At 45.7% G+C, this 17,624-nt stretch overlaps 1 non-coding gene across 1 annotated transcript; it reads left to right on the top strand.

Moving 5' to 3' along the window:
• Positions 1 to 1,401: 1,401 nt before the first annotated feature.
• LOC112132957 (U1 spliceosomal RNA) lies at positions 1,402 to 1,563 on the top strand. Its single transcript, XR_002914654.2, has one exon. It is a non-coding gene; the product is annotated as a U1 spliceosomal RNA (small nuclear RNA).
• Positions 1,564 to 17,624: the final 16,061 nt, after the last annotated feature.

Genomic DNA, 17,624 nt, shown 5'->3' with positions numbered 1-17,624 from the left:
ACAACCTCTGCTCCCACAGGAGAATGAGAACAAGTGGGGAAAACAAACAAAAAACAGGTAAACAAAAATTGACAACAAAGGGGAAATTACAATTCACCTGGTCATCTAATCATTGAACTTTTAGTAAGCACCTATTGTGTGTTGGTCATAATTGCAGACATAGGGAATATATAGATGAAACAAGAATTGTAGGTCCTTAAGCAATTCATGAACTTTTTTTTCTTGAAGGAAAACAATCTAGTCAAAGTCCTCACAGCTCCAGAGGGGTGAGACACTGAAATCCAGCTGCAAGGATATTTAAAGAACAGGCCCATTGCGTACATTTAGCTAGAAAAGCCCCTCTCTCCACCCCAACCACCACCCTCCCAGGGTGCTAACTCTAGCCTGAGAACTGACCCTGAGGACTGTCCTTCAATTAACTGAATTTGCTCCCAAAACAATGGCAGCAGAAGGGTACACTCTGGGCTAAGCGCGGTGGCTCATGCCTGTAATCCCAGCACTTTGGGAGGCCGAGGCAGGCAGATCACTTGAGGCCAAGAGTTTGAGACTAGCCTGGCCAAAATGATGAAACCCCATCTCTACTAAAACTACAAAAATTAGCTGAGCTTGGTGGTACACGCCTGTAGTCCCAGCTACTTGGGAGGCTGAGGCAGGAGAATCACTTGAACCTGGGAGGAGGAGGTTTCAGTGAGCTGAGATTGTGCCACTGCTCTCCAGCCTGGGAGACACAGAGAGACTCTGTGTGTTAAAAAAAAAAAAAAAAAAGAAAAAGAAAGGGCACACTCTGGCTCTGTTCTCAAGCCCCAGGCTCTTCTGGATTTTGTGGTGACTGTAAGTACCTTGAGATATTCCCCAGAGGAAAGAGGGGACATGGGGTCCACCTGTGAAAATCACACTACCTCCCTTTCTGCCTGGCTACCTTGGAAACTCTCAAACGTTGCTCCCTTGTCATCTAAAATTAGAGACATCCACAAAATCTGGTTCAACTCCCTCCTGAACACCAAATGAATAATTTGTACTAGATTCATCATTTAATTGATGATGGCAATATGTTGTGTGATTTCAGCATCAAACACATTGCATTTCCATCATCGTATCCATCGGGCAACAAAGACAGAGATGAGGTTACCTCTCATCTCATGCCTGTCAGAGATGAGGCATGTGTTACAAACATCAAACGCTGAGCTTCCAGTAGTTGCTGCTCTTTTTTATTTGTTTTTCTGTTTGTTTTGTTTTTAATGTCAGGCACAGTGGTTCAAGCCTATAGTCCCTGGAGGCTGGAGGCTGAGGCAGGAGGATCTTTGAAATCATTGAGCCCAGGAATTCGAGGCTGCAGTGAGCTATGATCATACGACTGCACTCAAGCCTGAGCAATATAGCGAGACTCTGTCTCTAAAAAATTTAACTACCTGACAGGGGAGATACTATGATCATGAAAGTGGTTTTCCCAGGGCAAGCCTTATCCATTGCACTCCAGATGTGCTGACTCATGCAATTTCCCCAAATATGGGAAACTCGACTACATAATTTGTGGTAGTAGGGGACTGTGTTCACGCTCTCCGATACTAAAAAATAAAACTTAAAACATAAATAAATAAAAATTCCACTAAACCAAAAACAAAAAAATCCAAAAGGCAAGAATTAGAGCTTTGAGAATTGCAGACCTATTGTTCCGAGCTTGTTTCTCCAACATGGTGTGGAGTGAATCCTTTTCTTTCAGTCAAGTCTCTATTGCTTTCCTATAACTTCGATGAAGGAGAACTCACACTTTTTAAAAGGAAGGCCTAGGAAAGCTATCCATCTGGGCTGTGTGTTGGTTCCTGAATGGTGCCAGGCTGGCAGTAGAGGAAGCTCTGGCCTGAAGGTTGGCTCAACCCCATTCTTCACTGGGCCAGCTTTGGGCAACCCACACCAACACCCACATGCTACATTGCTCTGTGTTCAAGAGCTTTCTTGAAGCCTCTCTTCTCTCTCTCCCTCTTTTTTTTTTTTTTTTTTTGAGACAGTCTCTCTCTGTCATCCAGGCTGGAGTGAAGTCACACAATCTCGGCTCACTGCAGCCTCTGCCTTCCAGGTTCAAGCAATTCTCATGTCTCAGCCTCCAGAGTAGCTGACTACAGGCACCTGCCACCACACCTGGCTAATTTTTCTATTTTTTGTAAAGATGGGCTTTTGCCATGTTGGCCAGGCTGGTCTTGAACTCCTGTCCTCAAGTGATCCACCTGCCTCGATCTCCCAAAGTGCTGAGATTACAGGCATGAGCCACTGTGCCCAGTCTCTTTTCTTTCTCTTTTGCAAATAATCTATCTCAGGGCCCCATGGGCTCTGCATCTGTCTAGGCTGTGCTCCTCATAGCTGGCCTCCAGCCTCTCCACACAGCAGTCACAGGAAGCCTTCTAAATGCACATGTACTGATGGGGGCTTCTCTGCCAAGGCCATCAGCTGCTCCCTGTGCTCCCCGGGAGGAAGCCCTTACTCCTTGACACAATATCAAAGCTCCCAGCAGGGCCCCAGCTCTCCAGCCCCTGCCCCGTCTCTCCTTTTCTCCAATTCTGCATCCCGGCAAAAAGAATTACCTGCTGCGCCTCTAACAGTCCAAGACATCTGCAAATACAGTTGCCTCTACCTGGAAGGGACTTCTTCCTTTTGCCCCCTCACCTTTCCAAACCCCTATTTTCACGTAACCCATTTTCCCTCCTTTCTCTAGACTTTGCTTAGATGCCACCTCCTCTAGCTGGCCTTGCCTGACCCCTGACACTTGGGTGAGATGCTACCCGTGGGCTCCCCAATCACAGCAGCCAGGGATGGGTTTGCAGTTTTACCTGTGTCTCACAGAGCTCCCAGTGTGGAACACAGGCTCGATAAATGTGTGAATGGTATGTGGATGAGTATGCGGATGGACGTTTGCTAGGCACTCGGTTGGTCACTGAAATGGGGTTGTTCTAGATAGGTGCTGTGTAAGTGGGGGCCACCAACTGGTACTGCTTATCCACTGGCTATTACCGATTTGCAACAGATTAAATACAGACATTGAGTGTGTTTCAAAACTTGCAAAGCACTTTAACTGAGTGATTTTATGTCTGCTGAATCTAATAATAAAAAACACTGAGCTCGTATTTTGTATGCCTTGGTTTTATTTTTTTCCATTAAATTATGTCAATTGTATTTTACTGTATCGGTCTGCAATGGATTAGAAATCTCAAACACTGGCTGGGTGCAGTAGCTCATGCCTGTAATCCCATCACTTTGGGAGGCAGAGGTGGGCGGATCACTTAAGGTCAGGAGTTCGAGACCAGCCTGGCCAACATGGCAAAAGCCCCTCTCTACTAAAAATACAAAAATTAGCTGGGAGTGGTGGCGGGTGCCTGTAACCCCAGCTACTCAAGAGGCTGAGGCATGAGAATCGCTTGAATCCAGGAGCTGGAGGTTGCAGTGAGCCAAGACTGTGCCACGGCACTCCAGCCTGAGCAACAGAGCAAGACTCTGTCTCAAACAACAAAAAAAGAAATCTCAAAAACTGACCTTTTATCCCCAGATAATTTGAGAAGCACTGTTCTACACTCTTCCTAGGGCAACAAGACATGTGTGTGGGGTCTCAGTGTGTGTGTATGTGTGTGTGTGGTGTTTGTGGAGTGGGTGACAACAGGAAAGGGAAGAATTTAGAAGGTAAACTTGGTTGAATCTGCATTTGCAGGGAAGCTTTTCCATATGAAAACGTCAAAAGACTTTCTCAGAATCAAATACGCCAGAATAAACAGCTTATAGAATGGTCTTCTGAACCCGATGTCCCCAAAGAGAGAATAAATTGCAGCTATTAAGATCATCCTGTTCATCTAACTGACCGAGACAGCCCCATGCACGTGGCGGTCCATGCCATAAAAATGTGTCCCTCTCAAAAAACAAACAAACAAAACACCAATATTTTAATAAATGGTTATTTATCTTGAATGCAAAGTAAATAAATAAAGCATCTTTCTCACTCACTTTGGAGACATGATTTTTAAATTTGTTTCCTAACTTTCCCCAATCTGGCTTCCATTAGAGAACTATTTCCCAAATTAACCTCTGTGCCCTCTCAAGTAAAGAATGCAAGAGATTTCTACCAGCTATTTTCTCCCATTTTGAACATGCCACGTGTGTTTAACAGCAGGCAGAGATTTCCAGGCTAGAAGCGGTAGTAAAGGGATCTTTTAGCAACTGTTCTTTGAAAATCGGCACAGTTTTTTTTTTTAATGACAGGCACCCCTTTCGCCCCAAAAGGTCTCTCACATTGCTATCCTGAGCCAAATGTTTAATTGATGCTAAGGAATTTTACATTCAGTCACCTTCCAAGTGCTGAGCAAATGGAGTGCCAATAGGCTATGTGATGGGGGGACCAGGGTAAAGATTGAACTTTATCTGTGCTCGTGAGGAGAGATCAGATAAGTCACCAGTGGCTTCAGCAACAATCAGTTATCATTCTCCACACTTGTGAAGGAAAAGGTCAGAGCACACGGTGGTGAACATGCATTTGAGGCCCCAGAAACGGTTTTCTTAGCCATGGCCTCCGGAATCACACACACTGGGTTATTTCTTTGAAGGCAGAGCTAAACACATGTAGCGGAAAAGTTCAGGGTTCAAAGTGTAATTTCAAAAACAAAGAACCAAGTTTCCCACTTAAACATCTAGGTAAATGGACACAGGCCACGAGCTTAGAAGCAAAGGCACGCCTTTTCTGCACAGACTGCCAAAATGCCGCTGAATCTTCCTCCCAAGAGCCATACCCTAGGTCCACACCCTTCTATACTCACTCTGGGCTTACTGTGAGGTTTGATTCCATTGATGGGAAAGCAGCAAATGTGGCCCAGGTAGAGATTTTTTTTTTTTTTTTTTGAGACAGGGTCTCACTGTGTTGCCCAGGCTGGAGTACAGAGGCACATTCTCAGCTCACTAAAGTCTCAACCTCCCAGGCTCAAGTGATCCTCCCACCTCAGCCTCCCAATTAGCTGGGACTACAGGCATGGGCCACCATGACCAGCTAATTTTTCCATTTTTTGTAGAGATGGAGTTTCACCATGTTGCCCAGCCTGGTCTCCAACTCCTGGGCTCAAGCGATCTGCCCACATCAGCCTCCCAAAGTGCTGGGATTACAGGCATGAATAACTGTGCCCAGTCCCGCAAGCAGAGCTTTGAATAGTACTGTACCTTGGCACTTGCCCTTGTTTGCTGCTCGTTGGAACCCTGAGTCCACCATATGCAGAAGCCTGAGTTAGCCACCTGGAGGATGAGAGGCTACCTGGAGCAGAGATGAGCCCTCCCAACTGAAGCCCTTCAGGACCAATTAGCCTGCTTAATGCCAGATAGGTGAGTGAGGCCATGCTAGATCATACAGCCCCAGCTGAGCCACCAGCTGCCCACAGAGATCAGTCACATACCCCACACAAGAGGAACCACCCAATTGACCCATAGGATCATAAAAAATAATAACTGTTTGTCATTTTAAGCCTATGATAAGGTAGTTTGCTACACAGGAAAAGCCAACTGATATGCATTCATTCATTTATTCATTCATCCACTTATTTATTTAACAAATATGTATTGAGAGCCTTCTGTTGGCTCATTGTGCTAGGCAGAAAGGCAACTGAAAGAGGCCATGAGCTGCTTGAAGCCAAGGATATAGCTTATTTGTCTCTGTTTTCCAGGCCTGGCACACTCCAGCATATATGTAGGAGGTGCTCAAAAACTTTATCTAATAAACACATGAATTGGAATTAATCCCAAGGGGACAATTATAGATCTCAAGCTTTAAAAGTACAGATTGCTTGACTCAGCAATTCCACTTCTGAGAATTCAATGTAAGGAAATATTTTCAGGATGTGTGCAAAAAATTTAATTACAAGAATGTCCTATCATAGCCTCGTTTACAGTGGCTTCATTGGATTTGGTTGAAAACACAATGGTGGCAACAGCAGTGTAGTCTCTGTGACAATTTGGTTGAAAAGAATATTGCAATCATGGCTGCAGGTAATTTCTATCCCCTGTGGAGTAGCTTTATGACCTTTTCATTCCTTTAGACAAAAAAAAAAAAAAAAAAAAAAAGTAAGTATCTTTCAGAATTTGGGGGATTTCATTCTCCTCTACTTTTAAAATTTCTAATTCCCTTTCAGACAATTAAATATGCTCTGGGCTGCTAATAATAAGAAGAAAAAAATTGTTTTATGTCTATCAATAGGGAGTTGGTTAAAGGACAGCGCAAGCATACGATGGGTGTGCCTAATTTTAAGGGATATGGTAGAGACAGGATAGAGATGTATGCCTCTGTTTACATCAAAAGGTGGTCATTATGTCCATCAGGGTTCTTCAGGGAAACGGAATTCAGAAAGAGAGAGAGAGATTTTAAGGAATTGGCTTACATGATTGGTGGAGACTGCCAAGTCTGAAATTTGTAGGGTAGGCTGGCAGGCTAGAAACTCAGACAAGAGTTGATGTTATATCCCAGTCTGAAATCTGCAGGCTGTCAGGCAGGAAACTGAGGAAGATTTCCATGATCCTTCCTCTCCAGGAAACCTCAGTTTTGGCTCTAAGACCTTCACATGATTGGATGAAGCCCACCCACATTATCAAAGGTAATCTCCTTTATTTAAAGTCAGCTGATTGTAGATGCACATTACTTCTGTGAAATACCTTCATAGCAGCATCTAGATTGGTGTTTGACCAAACAACTGTGCACCATAACCTAGCCAAGGTAATGCATAAAATTTAACCATCGCTGTCATAAGTTGGAAAAAAAAACCAACTACAAAATAGAATAATTTGGTTCTATTTTTAAAGAGGAAAATTATAACATATATCTATAGAAAAGAAATTAGGAAAGGTCTGCACCAATATGTTAACAATGATTGTCTCTGGGAGGGTCTGATTGCTGGTCTCTCTCCTCTCTGCTGGTCTGGTTTTCCTGTTTTGCCTGAAAAGATAAAGCCTTGCTATTGAAAGAAAACAAATAAAAGGAACAAAGAATTAAAGAACCTCGTCAATGCCCTTCAGCCAAAGACCACCCAGGAACACACTGTTGTTGAACAAGTTGGTTTTGTTACTGGTAGAAACTAGAGAGCATGAATACCATGGGGAACTGTGGAAGTCTCCGTAGAGGGTGTTAGAAAGAATCTAGTACAGGATTTGGGCTTTGGTTGAGTGATCTGGCAGAAGGCTTAAGGAAACAGGCTCACTCTAGATTCAGTGCTGTCAGAAAGCAGCCACAATTCTAGAATTCAGTATCACAATAAGTCTTATGTATATGGAAGGTAAACTAAATCAAGGATAAAGCTATAATTGACAAAGAAGCAACAGTCACTCGTGTTTGGTGAGAAAAAGAGATGTTTGGTATCTTACAGGTTACACAATGACCTTCTTTTCAGTTTACTTTATCCTGGTTGCAAAGTGACCTTGTCTCTGTTCTGTGAGATTGTGTCTGTCCAACAGCAGAACACCATGGCCCTGCTGTTGTGAGTATCACACTGGTTCCCAGGTGCCAGAGGTTACCTTTTTTTTTTTTCCTCTACCTGGATAGGGATAATACTAGGAAATTTACTTGCACTGGAAAAAAAAAAAAAAAAAAGTCTGGAGAGGCTTTATTTTCTGTAACTGATTCTTCCTCTGTTTTCTTAGCCATGTTTTCCTGAAAGTATTAATTTAGCAAATTGAACCAGGATTAGTTTTTCAATCACTAGTGCACATATCATAAATTTTGAGCATTCTATCCAAGACATGAAATGGTGAACACTAGGGTCGTTTCCATCTTTTAGGCGACAGTTGCTTCGGTTGCTTCCTTGCTAGTCTGATCCCAAACCAGAGCGTTTCTTTTTGTTTTTTTAGACAGAGTCTCACTCTGTTGCCCAGGCTAGAATGCAGTGGCACAATGTTGGCTTACACAACCTCTGCTTCCCAGGTTCAAGTGATTCTCCTGCCTCAGCCTCCAAAGTAGTTGGGATTACAGGCGCTGACACCATGCCTGGCTAATTTTTGTATTTTTAGTAGAGATGAGGTTTTGCCATGTTGGCCAGGCTGAGTTTGCTGTTGCCCTCATCCAAGCTTAAGTCTTCACACTTTTAGTAAGACTTTACCTACACAACAATACATAATGACCCACCAAACATACACCTACCACATAGTTAAACCCAGCCCTTGGCCATTAACAGGAGCTCTCTCAGCCCTCCTAATAACATCCGGCCTAGCTATATGATTTCACTTTAAATCCACTACCCTACTAACGCTGGGCCTACTAGCCAGCACACTGACTATAGACCAGGCTGGTCTCGAACTCCTAGCCTCAAGTGATCCGACCACCTCAGCTTCCCAAAGTGCTGGGATTACAGGCATGAGCCAGTGCACCCAGCCACCAGGGCATAATTGATTGGAAATAGGGAGGTGTTGAAAAGAAGAAAACAAAACTTTAGATTTTTTTAAAAATTATTATTTTGCTGAAAGATGCTTAAAGAGTTGGAAAATCATTCCAGGCAAAATTTCCCCTTGGCAAACAAAAAATTTCCTCTTTGTATAAACATAGTGACTGAGAATTTTCATTATCAACAAATTCAGCATTCCAACCATACTGACAGCTTAATCAATTTGCTTCCAGCCAAATTGCTCTTGACCAAATTGTCTGCTATGATATATAACAGTAAAACATTGGAAATAACCTAAACATCCAACAAGAAGGTTACTGAAGAAAGCCAAATAAATCATGGTTCATCAATACAATAAATGTCATGCATTCACTTAAAGCAACATACATATACATTTCTTTTGAAAGGAGTAAATGAATGCTTCTAAACATTTAGGGAAAGAGTCACATTTACAAATAAGCCCAATTTAGGTTTGGTTGTTGTTTTGTTTTTTGTTTTTTTGAGACGGGATCTTATTCTGTGACCCAGGCTGGAGTGATCACAGATCACTGCAGCCTTGAACTCCCAGGCTTAAGCGATCCTCCCACCTCAGCCTCCCGAGTAGCTGGGACCACAGGTGCACACCACCAAGCTCAGCTAATTTTTAAATTTTTTGTAAAGACAAGGTCACACCAGGTTTCCCATACTGCTCTCAAACTCCTGGGCTCAAGCAGTCCGCCTCCCTTGGCCTCCCAAAGCGTGGGATTACAGATGTGAGCCGCCACACTGGCCCCAATTTAATTGTGACCATACGGCAAATTCTAGGAATTTGACCAATAGAGACAGATCCTCTTTTCTCTTAAATATGACCCACCTTTCACTGTTTGTTCAGTTCACCAAACCTAATATTTCCTAACTATTCTTTGCTTGGTTTTTTGGAATACAGGAATCAGTGGAAAGGAAATCTACTCAGTTCTCAACTGGCAGGGGTGGCTGGGTGTGGTGGCTCATGCCTGTAATCCCAGCATTTTGGGAGACCAAAGTGGGAGGATTGCTTGAGCCCGAGAGTTTGAGATCAGTCTGGGCAACACAGTGAGATCCCGTCTTCATTTTTAAAATAAAAAAATAAAATCGCAGAGGTGATTCCAACAATATAGCACCTGGTCCAATGTCCAGGAAGTAGAGGCTGAAATGTCAGCTCACGTCAACCCAGGAACAGAGCACTTTCTCTGTGAGAAAGATTTTACTCTTTAACTAAGCCATGGTGCCTTCCTTCTCCTGGACTTTGCTTAAAAAAATTTTTTTTGAATACCTCTATTGAGGTATAATTAACATATAGTAAACTGCACATATTTAAGGCATGCAATTTATTCATACATCGGTGTGATTATAACCACAATCAAGGTAATGAACATAGCCATTCCCCCCAAAAGTTTCCTTGTGCGTCTTCTAATCCTTCTGACATGGTTTGGCTGTGCCGCCACCCAAATCTCATCTTGAACTGTAGCTTCCACAATTCCCACGTGTTGTGGGAGGGACGGCGTGGGAGATAACTGAATCATGGGGGCGGCTTCCCCCATATTGTTGTCGTGGTAGTGAATGAGTCTCATGAGATCTGATGGTTTTATAAGGGGAAACCCCTTTTGCTTTGTTTTCATTATTTCTTTTGCCTGCTGCCATGTAACATGTGCCTTTCACCTTCCACCATGATTGTCAGGCCTCCCCAGCCATGTGGAACTGTGAGTCCATTAAATCTCTTTTTTCTTATAAATTACCCAGTCTTGAATATGTCTCTATCAGCAGTGTGAGAACAGACTAATATACCTTCCTTTCCACCTCTTCCCAATCTCCCCTTTGAGCAACCATTGCTTTCTGTCACTATAGATTAGGTTCCATTTTCTATAGTTTTGTACTGTTGTCAGCATCGGTAACTTATTCCTTTTGACTGCTGAGTAGCAGGACACTGTATGGATGCACAACGTTTTGTTTATGCATTCAGTGATTGAAGGGCACTCAGATTGTTTTCAGTTTGGGGCAATCACACATAAAGCTGCTACAGACATTCGAACATTCTTTTGCAGGTCTTTGCATGGACGTCAACTTTCCTTCCTCTTGGGTGAATATCTAAGAGTAGAATGGCTGGATCAAATGGTAAGTTTAGCTTTTTAAGAAACTGCCAAATTGCCTTCCAAAGTGCTTGCACCATTTAATGTTCCCATCAGCAGTGAGTGAGCATCTGGACTTTGTTTTCAACCCAGAGAGAAGCCTGGGTTCTGAGGACCCCAGAACCTGGGTTCTTCTGAGGAGGGCCACACTTTACATAGGCATCTTTAGGAGAGGACCCTGGAAGAGGTGGGGGACACAGCACTTGGGTGGGAATCAGCCACAGTCCACCAGGAAATTGGGGAGGCCAGTTTCGTCTGAGAGCTGGTGGGCTCTGAATCTACGCTTTCTTTGTCCCAGCCTGGGGAGTGGGGGTGGAAGTAGAGGAGGAAAAGAATTTCAATGAGCTGCTTTTGACTTGATGTAATTTTGTTGGTTTCAATAACTATTTGTTGAAATAATCTGTGCCAAAGGAGGCCAAAAGGGAAGAGGCATAGGACTGGGGTTCAAAGAGGAGACCCTAAAGAGTCCTTGGAGGAGGAGGGAGAGTGGGAGAGGCTTAGCAGGGTGGACAGTGATTCTCATTTTACAAAATGCCCAGTATCAAGATTGCTGCAGTGTTTTCAGTGCTGGGGAAATGACATCCCTAAGGCTTCCATTCTAGATCCTGCAAAAACAAATTGCCCTTTTAAAGTCTCACAGTTAAAGAGATATTTGGTGTCTCTTGAACATGTGGTTGGAGGGTTTTCTGATGGGAATCCTTGGTTGTTTTTAACAAAATAAGCCAGATCCAGAGGCTACGTGACAGGACCCGGGCACCTCTCAGGCTGTCTTCTCACAGCTCGTCTTCTTTCCTAGCCTAATTTCTAGACTCTCTGCACCTGCGGTCTTTGTTTCACTCCAGCATCACCTTTTCAGCCTCTGCCATTAATTGGACTCATTGAATGCACTGGGCTCATGCCGGCTTCCTAGTTGCTGAATCCAGTGGCCTTTTCTCAGATCTTGTTCTCCTGCTCTCATGGCACCATTTTGATATGGAAGATGGGCAGGGAGGTGCTGGGAAGGGAAGGGCGTGGTGACTGGCTAGGGCTCCACCCCCGAGCCTGTGCCTACGGACCTAGGTGAAGACAGGCACTCCCGCCTTCATGTACAAATGTTGCATTTCCCAAGACCACCCTGGTTGGCCACACCCTGATCCTGTGCTGTAAATAAACCCCGAGACCTTAGTGGGTATGCACACAAGAAGCAGCTGAGCATTGAGAAGAACACACCAGCCAAAGAACACACAAGCAGCTGGACGTCAGGAGCACACTGACAGGCACTGGCAGGCTGGCAGGCCATCGACCAGCACAACAACACGGAGTTTGGCTGGGGCAGTTGGAGAGAAGCCCCGCTGCTGAGCAGCCTGACTCTAGGGGAAAACCACCTTTCCATTCCATCTCCCTTCAGCTCCCCCATCTGCTGAGAGCTACTTCCACTCAATAAAACCTTGCACTCATTCTCCAAGCCCACATGCGATCCGATTCTTCCAGTACACCAAAGCAAGAAACCCTGGAATACAGAAAGCCCTCTGTCCTTGTGATAAGGCAGGGGGTCTAATAGAGCTGACTAACACAAGCCACCTACAAATGGCAAAACTAAAAGAGCACCCCGTAACACACGCCCACTGGGGCTTCAGGAGCTATAAGCATTCACCCCTAGATGCTGCCTTGGGATGGGAGCCCCACATCTGCCTGCTCTCCCTAGAGGTTTGAGCAGTGGGGTACTGAAGAAGCGAGGCACACACGCCCTGTGAGGGAGACAAGGGAACTTTTCCCATTTCAATATGGTCTTCCCACTCACCTCCTCCTTCTAGACAGCTCTCCTGCCTAGGTCTCCATGGCGCTGTTCTACCTAGCTCTCCTGCCGTGGTTGACTTCCCTGGGAAGCTGTCTCTGAGATGGAGATGATCAAAGAGTGCTCTCAGCATCACTCCGTGGAGGGAGCAGAGGGAAGCAGGACTGGGAGGGAGAAGCTGAGATGTGAAACAGTCTCAGCAAAGGCCGCAGCCAGCTCCACAGGGACAGGCATTCGGGTTACTGAGTTGCAGCAAAAGAATCAGGTCTTTACACACCCGGTTGATCAGTCGCTGGGGGTGGGCTCCCTGGAAGTAGGCAAGGCTTTGGGCAAGGTGGTGTTATTTAGCCACAGGCCATTCATTCCAACAGCATTGCCAGCAGCTGGGGGAATCAGTCCCTCCCCAAAAGGGGATCTGGGTAGCACGCTATAGTATCCACCACATCTTCCTTCTCTCCAGCCGCTCCTTCCCTGGCGTAGGTGACCACTTTCCTCTGGCCTCAGGCTATGGCCTTCTGCTCTTCTCTATTTACAATCTCTTTTGTAAAACACTAATAAAGTATTTTATTTACACTTCGTACAAGAACAGTAACTAGCATTTATTGGGTGCGTCCTGTGAGTAGATGCCAGGTACTGTGCTAGGCACTGCCGATATATTATCTCATTTAAATTCCCAGAAACCCACTGGCATTAGGGGATATGAAAACTCTTTATCACACCCAAGGAAAGTGCCAGAAGAGTCTTCTTAAAAAAACAAAGCAAAATCCTGTTTCTGCCGTGTCACCTCCCTCCTAGCTCAAGGACCTTTGATGGCTCCCAATTACTGTTGGAATAAAAGCCCAGACTCCTAACTCAGCACCCAAGGCCCTCCGCAACTTGCCTTGAGCCTCCCTTTTTACAATTCTTCCTTTTTCCACTCTGGCCAAACCGAGCCCTTCACTAGGACCTTCACCTGGCCTGCTCCAACCTTCTCCGAGACTAGCTCGGCTTAGCTCCTAACTATGCCAGTCCCTTCCTTCGACAGTCATTCGTTCACGTATCCATTTGCTCATTTATTGTAGACCTAACATATACTAGGCTGTGTGTTGGGCGTTGGGGATACAATGCTGAACAGACACAGCCTGCCCTCCGCTTCAGAATCTTAAAATTCTGCAAGAAAGATGAATGTTATTCAAACTTGCCAAATTTTCAGAGTTATTTATTTATTAATTATTATCATTATTTTTTGAGATGGAGTCTCGCTCTGTCACTCAGGCTGGAGTGCAGTGGAGCAATCTCAGCTCACTGCAACCTCTGCCTCCCGCGTTCAAGTGATCCCCTGCCTCAGCCTCCCAAGTAGCTGAGATTACAGGTGCCCACCACCATGCCCAGCTAATTTTTGTATTTTTAGTAGATATGGGGTTTCACCATGTTGGCCAGGCTGGTGTCTAACTCCTGACCTCAGGTGATCCACCTGTCTCGGCCTCCCAAAGAGCTGGGATTACAGGTGTGAGCCACCATGTCCAGCCTCAAATAGTTATTGAATTCCAGCTTTGACTCAGTGCTAAGAGGGGAGCATCAAGGGGTGTTGAAAGCTTAAAAGGGAGTGCTGAGGACCCTTGGCGAGCCAGGTGCTCTTCCAGTGCCCGTGGATGCAGCTGTGTAACTCAGTCGCTTCCCTGCTTTCTTCATGGGGCCTAACGTGTTTCTCCTTTTCAGCTCTCCCCTTCCTCCTCTTAATGTCTACATTGCCTGTTGCCTACGCTGCTCAATCCTGTGCAGCTTTGCTTTCTTAATGTGAAGCGCTGTCGTCTCTCAGGTACATTTTGCGTCTTATGAATGATAGTTATCACTGATTTGAGGACGTATCCTGTGCCAAGGAGTCTCTATGCTCTCGCACTATTCAGCGATTGCAATATCCCCACAACCATCCTCCTTCTTCTCGTGATCCCATCGTCTTAGTCACAGAGGAAGCAACCCTGAGACAGGGACTCAGAGCACCTGGTTCACTTGGCAGTTTAAAGAAACATGGGCAGGTCAATGGGGAGGTCAGGGAAGGGAAGGTGTATTATCAGTCAAGTTCACCCTGGGGGAAAATCAGAGCCAAATCCCGCTGGGGAAATTCTGGGAAGTGGCATAGAACGCGTCTCAGAATCACCGTACCCAGGGGGTGAAGGAGTTGGGGTACTTACTCACCAATTCCCACCAGACGCTGGTTGAGGGCTGTGTGTAGGTGGGAATGGCACTAATTCCTGGGCACTGCTGGCACCTGCAAGGGCAGGCAATGTGGGCATCGGCAGCCTGAGAAAGCCCCCAGGGGAAGAAATGGAGGTGCCAGAGTACATTGAAGTGGTGAGGACAGAGGGCCTACTACGCCCATATTACAGATAAGTAAACTGAGGCTTCGAGGAGTCAGTCCAAGGTCACATGGCTAGGAACTATCAGAGCCAGGATGAACTGAAGTCTTTCTGGCTCTAAAACAACACAAAATGCCCCTTGAGAGGCATTATCTTATCTTATCCTTCAGTAACCCTTACAGCTCTTTGCACAGGGCTAAGAACCCAGTAAAGAATCCAAAACTGCTTGCTGATTGATGAGCCTGAAAGATGAGGAGCTTCTTAGACCCACAGAATAACAAGGCCTTTTTTCTTTGTTTGTGTTTTTGAGACTGAGTCTCACTCTATTGCCCAGGCTGGAGTGCAGTGGCGTGATCTCGGCTCACTGCAACTTCGGCCTCCTGGGTACAAGCGATTCTCTTGCCTCAGCCTCCTGAGTAGCTGGGACTACAGGCGCACACCACCACGCCTGGCTAATTTTTGTATTTTTAGTAGAGACGGGGTTTCACCATGTTGGCCAGACTTGTCTCAAACTCCTGACCTCAGATGATCCGCCCGCCTCGGCTTCCCAAAGTGCTGGGATTACAGGCATGAGCCACCATGCCAAGCCAAAAAGAAGCTTTTAAATGTGCCTCCCTTCTTCATGATAGCAGGTGCGATCACCTAGTTTCTGAATACATTCATGAGTGTCTCAATCCCTTTTTACCTTATCACCTCTTGGACTTGTTTGAAAAGGGGAAAACTGAGGCCCACAATCAATGACAGCTTCCTGTCATGAAGCTGAGGCCAGAACTGGAGTTGCTACTCTTGGTCTTCAGCAAAAATTCAAATGCCCATGCAATCCTTTTTTTTTCCCCTCCGTGAAATTCCCCTAACTCGATTAAAGAAAAAAAGTCAATCAATTTACATGGTAACAGAAAAGGACAGGGCCCGGTATAAAATATTCCCCCATCTGCACCGGAGGGCACGGCCTACATGCTTCAAGAGCACAGCGGAGGCCCCCGGGATTTGTTTTTCTTTCCCTGACCCGGGGACTCTGATCTCTCACTTAACCTCTGACCTCTTCAATTCAGATAACAGGGAACTGGCAGCTGGGCTGGGGGCAGCTCTGAATGCCACCCGACTCTGCCTGGGTTCATTCTGGCCATGGAGACAGAACAAAGGGAGGTGGCCCTTCCCCGTGAAGCACCCCAGGGCGGCAGCCAGTCCTGTGGGGGCCCCTGCTCAGGCGCCCACCCCGGGGAGCATAGAGGGTTACCTCATTACAGCTAATGCCATTTAGAGCCTACTTTGTGCAGACAGGAAAAAAAAAATTAAAGCAACATCAATACCTTGCTTTGACTCCATTTAAAAACTTCAGACTGAAATAGGCCTCAGCAAAGATCCATGCCCCTCCCTGCAGAGAGGCCTTTTCCCCCCTACCTTAGGCCTCATTTAAAACAGGGCTACAGTCTGCATTTTAACAGCAGCTATTTAGAGGTGGGTATGAGCCACTTGTTTGAAATTGAATCAGCCATTTTTATTAAGCCATATATTTTCATTCTTGCCAGTGACGCTGGGAGACGATTTTCCAGCCTCTCTGTTTTACTTTCCAGTGTATTTTCATTGGGAGGAGAGCTGCAAATCCAGGCCCTGAAACCTCCAATTACCCTGCTCCAACCCCACACTGCTGGGTTGGACCCAACTCTTCACAGCAACCTCAAAAACAATGAATTTTAACCCCCCCACCCGCAACACCAAAACAAATTCCTTCCTAAATAAGGAGCTCCTTGGCTCCTTCCTACCTGAATTCCCAGCCCCCATCTCCCAACTCCAGTTTCCAGTTTTGTGGCTGCTTGCTGGTGACTTGGCAGCTCAACAGTGACCACCCACGGTCGTGCCCCAGGGCTGGATGACTACTTAATCTCTGCTAGGAGTTTGGCAAGAGGCTATTCACTGCCTTTAGACAATTAGACATCTCGAGGGACAGACATTTTTTTGGAGCCTCTAGTTCCCAGCTGCATGTGGGTGGGCCTTTTATTCATTCATTCATTCATTCACTCACACATTCATTCACTCACTTATTCTTTCATTTATTCATTGATTGCTTTGGAACAGCACCTGACACAGAAGGATGACAGCATGTCAGTAGCTGTCATTCATATCCACAGCCAACATTTATCAGGGACCTCCTACTATGTACCAGGAACTGAAGATGAAATAAATAAAACCCAGCCTCTGCCTTCGTGAGATCATACTATCAGAATGTGGTTTTGCACATTGGGATCGCTCGGGGAGCTTTTAAGAAAAGCCTATACTAGGCCCCACCCGCAGAGATTCTGATGTGATTAGTCCACGGTGGGGCCAAGGTATCTGCATTTTGTAAAGGCTTCCAGATGTTTCTAACGTGCAACCAGGGCTGAAAGCCACAGCTCTAGAAGGAAGGGCAGATAAGGAGACAGCTCTGCCCCAGGATGAGGGGGGCAAGAGTAAAGTTCTGTGGATGCAAGGAAAGATGGACTCTAACCCTGCCTGAGGTCAGGAAGGCTTTCTAGAGGAAGGAGACCTGAAGACAGAAGTCAGCATGGGATGGGCCAAGGTACTGGGAAAGGAAAAAGGGGGAGAAGATTCTAGGAGATGGGAACAGCACAGCAATGGCCTGGGTTGAAGGCAAGCATTGCATGCAGGACAATTTCCGATGATTGCATGTGGCTGGAGTTGTGAGTGAGAGAAGGGGGCGGGGGATGGAGGAGACAGCTGGCCGAGCAACCCTGCAAAGGGACCAGCAGGGTGTTTTGTCATCCATATAAGGGGTTCAAACACTGCCTAAAAGCAATAGGGAGCAGAGGAGAGAAATGATTAATTTTGCATTTTATTTTATTATTTTTAAATTAATTTACTTGTGTATTTTTGAGACGGAGCCTCGCTCTGTCGCCCAGGCTGGAGTGCAGTGGTATGATCTCGGCTCACTGCAACTTCCGCCTCCCAGGTTCAAGCGATTCTCGTGCCTCAGCCTCCCGAGTAGTTGGGA

Source organism: Pongo abelii, chromosome 2 (genome assembly GCF_028885655.2).
Source record: "Pongo abelii isolate AG06213 chromosome 2, NHGRI_mPonAbe1-v2.0_pri, whole genome shotgun sequence".
NCBI classification, from domain to species: domain Eukaryota; kingdom Metazoa; phylum Chordata; class Mammalia; order Primates; family Hominidae; genus Pongo; species Pongo abelii.
Note: the sequence above shows the minus strand (reverse complement) of the source record. Positions and strands in the feature narration are given on the sequence as shown.